Source organism: Glycine max, chromosome 14 (assembly GCF_000004515.6).
Source record: "Glycine max cultivar Williams 82 chromosome 14, Glycine_max_v4.0, whole genome shotgun sequence".
In the NCBI taxonomy this organism is placed as follows: domain Eukaryota; kingdom Viridiplantae; phylum Streptophyta; class Magnoliopsida; order Fabales; family Fabaceae; genus Glycine; species Glycine max.
Genome location: NC_038250.2, coordinates 33,541,361 through 33,552,288, shown reverse-complemented (window position 1 = coordinate 33,552,288; position 10,928 = coordinate 33,541,361).

Below are 10,928 nucleotides of genomic sequence, written 5' to 3'. Positions count from 1 at the left end.
GTATACATAAGTTGTGAGCTATGAACTATGCAATCACACAACTGTAAGACTCTTTAAAGACGATGAGTTTGTGATGTGTTCCATTGTGGGAACTCAACGAGTTTAATCACTTGAGGTGCGACGAGTTAAAATAATTTTAAAAATAATTGAGATTTTGAAAACAAATGAGTAGTTGTGTGTATTACATATTTTATAGATAGAGTCCATGTGTTAAAATATTTTCTGGGTTGGACTTGAATCAGAAGGGAAAGGCCTTGACAGACTCCTTGGAGTCTAGGCCTTGGGGGTAAATATACTCGGTTTAAGTGCTTCTTTAAGCTTGTGCCAATCCCACATGGTTGGAGCATTCATGCAAAACAGAGTGACCTTGACTGGTCTTCCTATGATTTCACTTAGTGAGAGTGACCTGACTTACCTATTGTGAGGCATGTCTTGTCATGTACTCATAGGCGCCTGACGAGGTTTTTCACTGAAAATGGTACCACATTGCATGTAGGCTTGAGTCTAGTATATTTGTTGCATCACACTTATGTTTAACTTTCATTGAGTTAACGATTGAGGTTTTGGTATTATTTTTTGGAGTGTGTGAACTTGAATAAGCGTGAATACTTGTGTGTGATTTGGTGAAGTGATGTTGTTTATGTAAATTCAACTCTATGTATTTATATGTTTCACATGCTCTAGTGTTTTATTATATACGAATGTGATAACTCATTCCCGGTATGTGTTTGTGCTTGGGTTGAATGCTATTTTATTTCAGGTGAGCCAACATATGATGAGTTCCATGCCAGAGATGGTGAGGCTTAGCTTTTGTCAGCAAAGCTTGTGACTCATAATTGTGCTAAGCCATATTGTGCCCCTCCTGGGCAATATGGCAACCGTTTTGGGGGACAGAGGACCAGTGGATTCCAGCCCTCCTGTGGAGGAATTCAGCCACCTGGTGGGAGTTCTCAACCAACTAATAGGGTGTCACAGGTTGCTGGTAGAGATGGTGGTGGTGGTGGTACTCCTGTTGCACTTGCTATGCCATCCCAATGTGCTAAGTGTGGTAAGATTGGTTATTTTGCTCGTGGGTGCCCAAATAGTGACGTGAATTGTTTCAATTGCCGAGGTAAGGGCCACATCAATATTAGTTATTGGCATCCTAGGAGGGAGAAGAGTAGTGGGAGTCTAAATAACCAGAATGGATGACCGAGGGCCATAGGGAGAGTGTGGTGTTGATGCCATATAGTCCGATAATCTCATCTAAGGTATGTGTTTCATAAGTCAAGTTCCCTTGGTTGTATTTTATGATTTAGGTGTGATGCATTCAGTTATTTCTCGCGTCCGTGTTGAAAAACTTGCTTTGCCTGTGTCTTCTTTGAGATTTTACTTAATTGTAGATACACCTGCTAGTATGAGTGTTGTGACCAAAACCCCCATGAGCGATATACCTTTGGTGAGGGAGTTTTTCGGGGTGTTTGAGGAGGTGTCTGGATTACCACCTGAGAGAGAGGTTGAGTTTTCCATAGACCTATGTAGAAGCAAAGCTTCATGGTGAATCAAAGGTGATTCAAAGGTGTTTTGATGATAAAAATGATGATGATAAAAGATGATGACAAAGGTGATGACAAAAAGCTCAAAGATCAATCAAAGAACAATTCAAGAGAATCAAAGGCCAATCAAAGAACAACTCAAGTAAATCAAAGAGCAATCAAGAAGACTCAAGAAGAAAGTCTAGAGACAAGAATCAAGATTCAAGGTTCAAGATCTCAAGAATCAAGATCAAGATTCAAGACTCAAGATTCAAGGATGAAGAGAAGACTCAATCAAGATAAGTATTAAAAAGTTTTTCAAAACTTTGAATAGCACATGAGTTTTTGACAAAACCCTTTACCAAAGAGTTTTTACTCTCTGGTAATCAATTACCAGATTGTTGTAATCGATTACCAGTAGCAAAATTGTTTTGAAAAAGTTTTCAAATTGAATTTACAACGTTCCAATTATTTTCAAAAAGCTGTAATCGATTACAATGTTTTGGTAATCGATTACCAGTGCCCTTGAACATTGAAATTCAAATTCCTGGTCATTTATCCTAGGTACCCTTTGCCTAGGATAAATGACCTAATGGACCAGTTAGTGGGGGCTTGTGTGTTTAGTAAGATAGATCTCAGGTCAAGTTACCACCAGATTAGAGTGAAGTCTAAGGATATTTCAAAGACAGCCTTTAGGACCCGTTACGCCCATTATGAATACCTGGTTATGCTTTTTGATGTGACAACCCCCCTGGTGTGTTCATGGATGATAACAACGTCGAATCATTCCAAAAACAAATATAACTAGGAAATTCTGTAGCACAGGATTATCCTAGGTTGACTTAGAGATATGATTCAATATGGTTCCTACATTCATTCACTTATAAATAACAATGAGGGATTTCATTAAACAACTTGTAAGCGACTATATAGGAATGCAAAAATACAAAAACAGAGATGAAGAAACAAAACATAACAAAAATAGAATACAATTTTAAGTTTAATAGCACAATCCAATTCACCAAACCAATACAAATCGAATTATCACAGTTACTACGAATGATGTTTAGTGTGAAAGTTCAATCAAATGCATTAGAGAAAAAAAGAAAAGAGAAAGCTTGCACAACAAGTAACTAATTAAGTTTTTTACAAAATGAAGTAACTAACTAAATTCCACTAATATATAGAGTGACTACTCAGAAGGAAGTGATGGGCCTTGATTAGGCCCATATAATCTACCTGATGGGCCTTGATTACACTCAAAAAAGATTGGGCCAGAGATCCAAGAGAAGGTCCTTGGGTTCTTATGAGCCTTAGGGTATATTTTGGGCCCATGGGCTAAGTATGAGCCCACTTATCTCTGTACATATTAGAATAGGTTTTCCTTCTTTTAGACCTTGTATTTTGGCCATTCTAGTAGTATAGGGTTTTAGCTTTGTATTTAAGGGCATTTTGAGTAGTCTTTGTAGTAGATATTTTTTTTTTTGTATTTTCATGTATTTTGATATGGGTGTGAGCTTAGCTATTGGAGGGGTGTGTGTAGTTTTCCCCCCTTTGACATATTCTTGGAATATTCCTTTGTCATATTCCTTTCCCATGTGCTAAAGTCACACCTTTCATTCTTGTAGCATCTAAAGAGAATATGCTAAGATGCCTTTGACATATTCTTGGAATATTCTAAGATGCCTTTGACATATTCTTGGAATATGCTAAGATGCCTTTGGCATATCCTTGGAATATTCCTCTTAGATTCACATGAAATGAAAATGAAATTCACAATCATTTAGTTAGTGACCTAGGCTATAAATAGAAACATGTGTAATACTTGTCACAACTTTGATGAATGAGAGTCTTGTGAGACATACTTCAAAGTTCAACTTCTCTCCCTCTTTTTCCTTCATTTTTCCATGCCACTTTCTCTCTCTCTCTCTCTCTATCACTCATTCTCTTCCTCTATTGAAGCTTATTCTCTAAGCTTCTTATCTAAGACACTCTCTTGGTGGTGAAGCTTCTCCTTCCAAGGCTTAATCCCTAGTGGATGGCGCCTCCTCTCACCTCTTCTTCTTTATCTTCCGTTGCATCTCGATGGTGGAAAATCACCATTGAAGGATCTCATTGAAGCTCAAAGATCCAGCTGCCATAGAAGCTTCTCAAGCAAGCTTCCATCACTACCTAATTAAACTATTTACACAAAACAAAGCCCAAACTCCCAACCCATTTATTCAAGTGTAAAGGTTCTGACTTCCAATATCAATTTGACCCTCTAAATGGTAGAATTGGCCAAATCTTATTTCTAACAGAATTGAATATCTTTTTCTTAGCTTTCTGAGTACTACTCACACTATCCATTTGGAGTTTTGTAGTGTTCTCTAGGCCCTACACAAGCTAGATAGGTCAAGTAAGCACAAAATCTAAAAATTAGCTATAATTCACAATTAAGCTCAATCATTTCTCTAAGACCAAAACTGAGTTAAGGTGAGAAAATAAAGGTCTAAGAGATGTCAATTGAGCTAAGAAGAATATAAAAATATTAAACTACAAATGCTCAATCAAATTCCGCCACACTTTATCTTTTGCACTCTTGGGCAAAACTTAAAGAAAGACTACGAAAAGAAAATCAAACTAAAAATAACTACAACTAAAAGAAAGGTATGAACAAGGCACACACATTTTTTTAATGGATCCTAACAATGCACAAAAGTGAGAGAGATGGAAAATGGAAGAATGGCCTCAAGGAAACAAGCAATCCATGAACACACATGATCACAAAATGCAAAATGGACAAGAAGTCAAGTCAAAATTAAGAGTGTACCATGGTGATAGAAATCTCTCAAAGAAAAACACTCACCGTACCAAATATGGGCTTGTGTTTACACTCAAGCACCACATGTGACTAGCATGTCCAAATTTTGACAAGATTATAATCCATTCAACTTGAAATACACATGCATCAAAAGATCAAAAGGAATTTTTATTGGCTTGTAATGTATGGATTAGGTAAGGGTGGATATGAGAGTGATATTTAGGTTAAAACTAAGGGAAAAAAGGGGAAATGGGGAGTAAGTCAACAAGTAAAAAGAGGGTTAGAACAAAGAAATAAAGTGGAGAACAACAAAATTAAAATAACAAGAACTTACAAGAATGAGAGTGCGCCATAACACATTTTTTTTCTTCTCTTTGTTTGTAAATTTTTTTTTCTTTTTGAACTTTTGCTTTTATACTCCCATTTTTTTCTCTTTTCTTTTATTGTTTCCATTTTTTCTCTTCCTCTTTTTTCTTTCTTTTGTATTCTTTTTTTTTTTCTTTTCAACAGGTCACAAGAAAATGAAATGACGAAAACAAAGGAACTTTCATAAAACAAAGTACAAATCCCCCATACTTGTTTGAAACCCACTCCCAAAACAATTCCAAGGCCCCTTTTCTCCCTAAAGTTTAGGACAACATGGTTTTCCACTTTTTGGCTTGTAATGAGATACAAAATGAAAGAAGGGGTTAAAGGCTCAAAGAGGGTGACAATGTATATCAATGCAAGGTAGGTTAATTTGGCTAGTGGCTAAAAGAAAGAAGACCTAAATCATCTCAATCAATGCATGTACAACATGGAATGACTAGAGAAGTAAGGCAAAACCTAGAGTAATCTAGCACAAGGGTGAAATCACACATGAAAGAGCACGAATGGAATAATGCAATCCATTCAAAAAATCCCAAAAACTCACAAGGCTTTCCATCACACATGATCCACCTCAGAATTTTCAAGCATACTTATCACTTCCACAATTGCAACAATGATTCACATCAAGCATGAAACCTCTCAACTAAAAAATGATACATCTCTCACAAATTATACAAGTTAGAAATCCTATGAAAACATCAAAAGTGCCTAAATTCAACAAAAACATTAGAAAACAACAATTGTAAAATTTGTATTTATTTTTAGTTTCTATATGTAAAAACAATAAAAACTGAAACAACAAAGCAAAACAAATACAACAACATAGAAAACAGAAAAAAGCAACAAAATAAAAATAGCATACAAATATAGAAAGACAAACAAAACAAAATACAGCTAAACAAAAATAGAACAGAGACAGACACAAACAAAAATAACAACAAAAAACAGAAAAAGCAGATACAAAAAAAATAGAAAATAGATTTTTCTAAACCCCCCCCTCCCCCAATACTTGAATTGCACATTGTCCTCAATGTGAGCATGTAATGAAATGCAAACATAGAGACAAAATATAAAAGAAAAAGGGAAGGAAACTCCTCAAGTACCATTCAAGGCACATCATCACATAAAATTGGTAAGACCAAAGACCTATTACAAAACCCCATACTTTTGGAGCAAGGATGCCAATGACCTATTACAGAAGTTGCTCCCCTAGTCACTCATAATGGCTCTAGGCACACCAATCTGTAATAGGTTCGCCACAAATTCCTCCTCCACTTAGGGGCTCTCATGAAAAAGTTTGAGTTGGTGACAGTTTACTTTGAAAACTAGAGGTTGAAAATCAGGACTATTGTAAGTGAAGTTTTTGTTTCTATGGTAGCTGATAGTCAGAGGTTGGAGAATAAACTTACAAAGTTGATATCCCTTGTGAGGTAGCTAGCCATTGGTTAACAATAGAATGTGATGGCAGCCAATCAGCCAAGGTTGTATGGTATATGTTGTGCTCCTGATCATCCAACAGATGCATGTTCCACACTCCAGGGAAGCTAACAAGTTGTTGATGTTTCTGCCATGCAACCTAGATAGCATTCAGACCTCAACAATAGCAATATAATCCTTACTCCAACACCTATAATCATGGTTGGAGAGATCATTCGAACTTGAGGTATGGTCCCGGTCTGTGACGCCCTCTACCCTTCACATATATGTACTAATAAGAAAAGGAAAAGAAATTATAATTAATTAAAAGTTCTTAAAACACATTTAAATAAAAGTCTTTCAAAAGGGTAAAAGGCTCACATTCACTTTTCTCGCATCATAATAAAACTTGTCTAAATAAATAATAAAATCATCTCGGCTCAAACAAGGTCGTCCAAGACTTTATGCAATTAATATAGAAACCTATACCCCAATGTCACATCCTATCAGAGCATTATGTTCTTGCGTCCTCTAGCATGAGGTTCTCCATAGCCATTCACCTAACCATCTACTCCCACGAACACAAAGTTCAAAATCATCACAGGATCCAAACACAAATAACACACGGGGACTAAATTATCACATTCCTAGCTAATAGAGAGAAATAGGACAACATAGATATACATATCATATAAATGAGATACAACTTACTTAAACATAGTTCACGTTATTCCACCACTTTGTCGCATAACATCATATCACAACACAACACGTCTCATTCATTTTCACAACATTCATGTACTCAAGGATCAAAACACATCACTAAGTCAATCAATATCGATCAATACACAAGCATTATGCAACAGATACACTAAGACTCAATCCTATATGCAATGTGGTACCATGTCAGTGAAAAACCTCGTCAGGCGCCTAGGAGTACATGACAAGACAAACCACACACTAGTAAGTCAGGTCACTCTCACTAGGTAAAACCATAGGGAGACTAGTTAGGGTCACGCTATTTTATGAGAATGCTCCAACCATGTGGGATCGACACAAGCTTAGAGGAACACTCAAACCGGGTGTATTTACCCCCAAGGCCTACACTCCGAAGAGTCCGTTAGGGCCTCTCTCTCTTGATTAGGTCCAACCCAGAAAACATTTTAACACAAAACTCTATCTATGAACTGCACAAAACACACGACTCCTCAATTGTTCTCAAAATAATTTTATCTCGTCACGCTTGTGATTAAACTCGTCGGGTCCCCTCAGTGGTTCCCATCATAATACTTGTCGCGTATTAACTCGTCGCCCTTAAAGGGTCTTATAGTCGTGTGATTGTACAATTCATAGCTCACAACTCAATGCACACAACATCTCAATGCACATATATATTACAAGTTAATACATACTCAATTTATCACACGCACTTGATCTCAATCACAATGGTCTAATCCCAATTTAACATGTTATCACACCTCATGAATCATATGCACTTTACCTATGAACTATGCAATATACACGATTCCTCAATTGTTCTCAAAATAATTTTATTTCGTCGCGCTTGTGATTAAAGTCATCGGGTTCCCACAATGGATCCCATCACAATACTTGTCGCCTTTAAAGGGTCTTACAATTGTGTGATTGCACAGTTCATAGCTCACAACTCAATACACATAATATCTCAATACACACATATTTCACCATTCATCACATGTTTAATTTGCCACTTACTCACAATTTGAATCACCATTCATAATCTCAATATAAAAATTTATACAAAAATGCTTCTTACAACATGGGGAGTACAACCCCTCAAATAATTTCACACAATCATATTAAAATCAATGAATCAAAATCCTATGTCAAAAACACTAAAAGCACTCAATTTTATCAACCAATTCGCATTAGGACATCAGTTGGTGCGTAAACACAACAATATCGTATTTATAATCATAAGGAAAAAATATAATTTAATAAACATCCTAAACTAAATCACAATTTGATCCCCTAAGGATCCCTACACATGTTCATTCTAACCTCAATTGCGATAAACTCATCCCTTACCTCTAAGCGGGCTCACGTGTGTTCCGGCAGCGATAGTGACATCTCTAACGGTTCCCTAACATTCCTCAAGCTTTTCCTCTAGTTGCTCTGGTAAGGTTTCCAAATGTTAGAGAATGAAAAGAGATTGAAGCCTTCATTTTGTACTGTCTTCGTGCGATTCACTTTTCTCTCTTGATAAATAGTATTTCGTAAATCCCAACGGTAGAAGTGTTTACAATTGAATCGGGAACCAGGTGTCCAAATTTCATGACGATCCAATGGTTAATGATTCCGGGATCGTAGTTTTACTGGACAGGTTTTGAGTCTCCGTGGGAAAAGAGAAAGCTACAATGCAAAGGAGATTTCTCTTAGCTCCGACATTCTTTCGCAATTTCTGATGGGGAGAATGCTCGGAACTGAGTTGCAAATCAGGTGCTGAATTATCACAACGATCCAACGGTTAAAAAGTTTGAGATCGTTGTTTTATTAAGACAGGTGTGAGTGTATACGGGAAAAAGAGAGAGTTCTGGGAGGGAAAAATAGAAAACGAGATTGAGAGGAAGAGGAGGCGTAAAACCTATCGTTAGTATGAAAAATGACCTAACATGTTTCTATTTATAGCTAGGATACTCACAACCTATTATTTACACTATTTATTTATTTTTATTATTTTATAAAAATGAACTCGATTTTATTTTCTATCAAATGAATAAGTCAAATATCTTTTTTTATTATTTTCATTCAAACCATTATTTTAATACAGTTATTTCTCCTTATTTATTTAATTATAAAAACCTCACCATTTTTTAAAACACTATTTTTTTAACTAAAAAAACCTTTTTAATTTATTTACGAAAAAATAGGATGTTGCACGGTCCATAACAACAGCAATAGCAACAACACACACAATTGGAGCCATTTAGACAGTAACAATTTCAACTTTCCACCAGCAGATACCAAGCTCCTCCTTTCAGACAACAACAATAACAAGTCCAACAATCTACACCTCCACCTGCACAACCTGTGCAGAATAGCAGTTCTAGACTTTCCTTGGAGGTGCTAATGAAGCAAATGGCCACCAAGAACATTCATTTTCAATAGATTGTGGGTGCCACCATCCAAGACCTGTAGACTCTGATTGGATAGTTAGTCACAACTATCAACCTGTTGCAGCAACAAGGTTCTAGTAATATTCCCGCACAACCAATTATCAATACTAAGGGAATGTGGTGTTATAACCTTGAGGAGTGGTAGAAATAGGAGGATCAGATCCCGCACTTGCATCACAATCAAAATGAATTGCTGAAGAAATCTTTGCACAAATACTACATACAATAGACTCATCTGAATCATCAGAGGTACAATCAAAAGAACCAAGATCAAAGTCATAAAAAAAAAATCAGAATGTAAATTTGTACAAATATCTACACTAACTACTGCATCATCAATGATATCTATAAGGAAAATAGAATGCTCTTTGTAGGATGTGTCATGGCCTAAAAAATGTTAAAAAGCACAACATCATCACCAAACTCCATGGACAGAGTCCTTAGATGCACATCAATTTTTGCCATGGCTAAAAAATGGTCTCCCTAAGATCAATGTGGACCAATGGATGGAAGACTCATTCTCCATATCCAACTTGTAAAAATCTACTGGAAAAATAAAATCCTTAAACTCTCACCAACATGTCTTCAATGACTCCAGGTGGAATCGCAACACTTTGGTTGGCTAGATGGATGATAACACCAGTGGGTTTTAAATCATGAAGATGTAATGATCTGTAAACTGATGTGGGCATGACATTAATTGAGAGTCCAAGGTCAAGCATGACATTTGTAAAAGTGCAATCTTTAATGGTATAAGGGATAATAAAAGTGCCAGGACCTTGCACTTCTGTGGCAAGGGGGATGGTGGAATGGCAAAAACACTTTTGCTTTGTATAAGTGCAGAAAAATTTCTGCCCAACTTCACTTGCTTATTTCCCTTCAACTTCCTCTTACGAGTGCACAAATCCTTCAAGAACTTTGTATATTTTGGAATATGTTTAATGGCATCTAGGAGGGGAATATTGACTTCCACCCTCCTGAAAGTCTTAAGAAGATTAGAATCAAGCTCCACTTTCTTTGCACAAATGGATCTAGAAGGAAGAGCTAGAGGAATCTATTTTGGTGCATAATCTGTTTTGGCACTATCATCAATTTTGGCACCAACATCTGTTGGCTTGGGAAGCTCTCTACCACTCCTCAAGGTTATAACACTCACATTCCCTTTAGGATTGATAATTGGTTGTGCGGGAATATTACTAGAACCTTGTTGTTGCAACAGGTTAATAGTTGTAGCTAACTATCCAATCAGAGTCTACAGGTCTTGGATGGTGGCACCCATATTCTGTTGAAACTGAATGTTCTTGGTGGCCATTTGCTTCATTAGCACCTCCAAGGAAGGTCCATAATTGTTAGTCTGCACAGGTTGTGCAGGTGGAGGTGTAGACTGTTGGATTTGTTGTTGTTGTCATCCAAAAGGAGGAGCTTGGTATTTGCTGGTGGAAAGTTGAAATTGTTGCTGTCTAAATGGCTCCCGTTGTGTGTGCTGTTGCTATTGCTGCTGTTGTGGACCGGGACCATACCTCAAGTTCGAATGATCTCTCCAACCATGATTATAGGTGTTGGAGTAAGGATTATATTGCTGTTGTTGAGGTCTGAATGCTATCTAGGTTGCATGGCAGAAACATCAACAACATTTTATGTTCCCTGGAGTGTGGAACATGCATCTGTTGG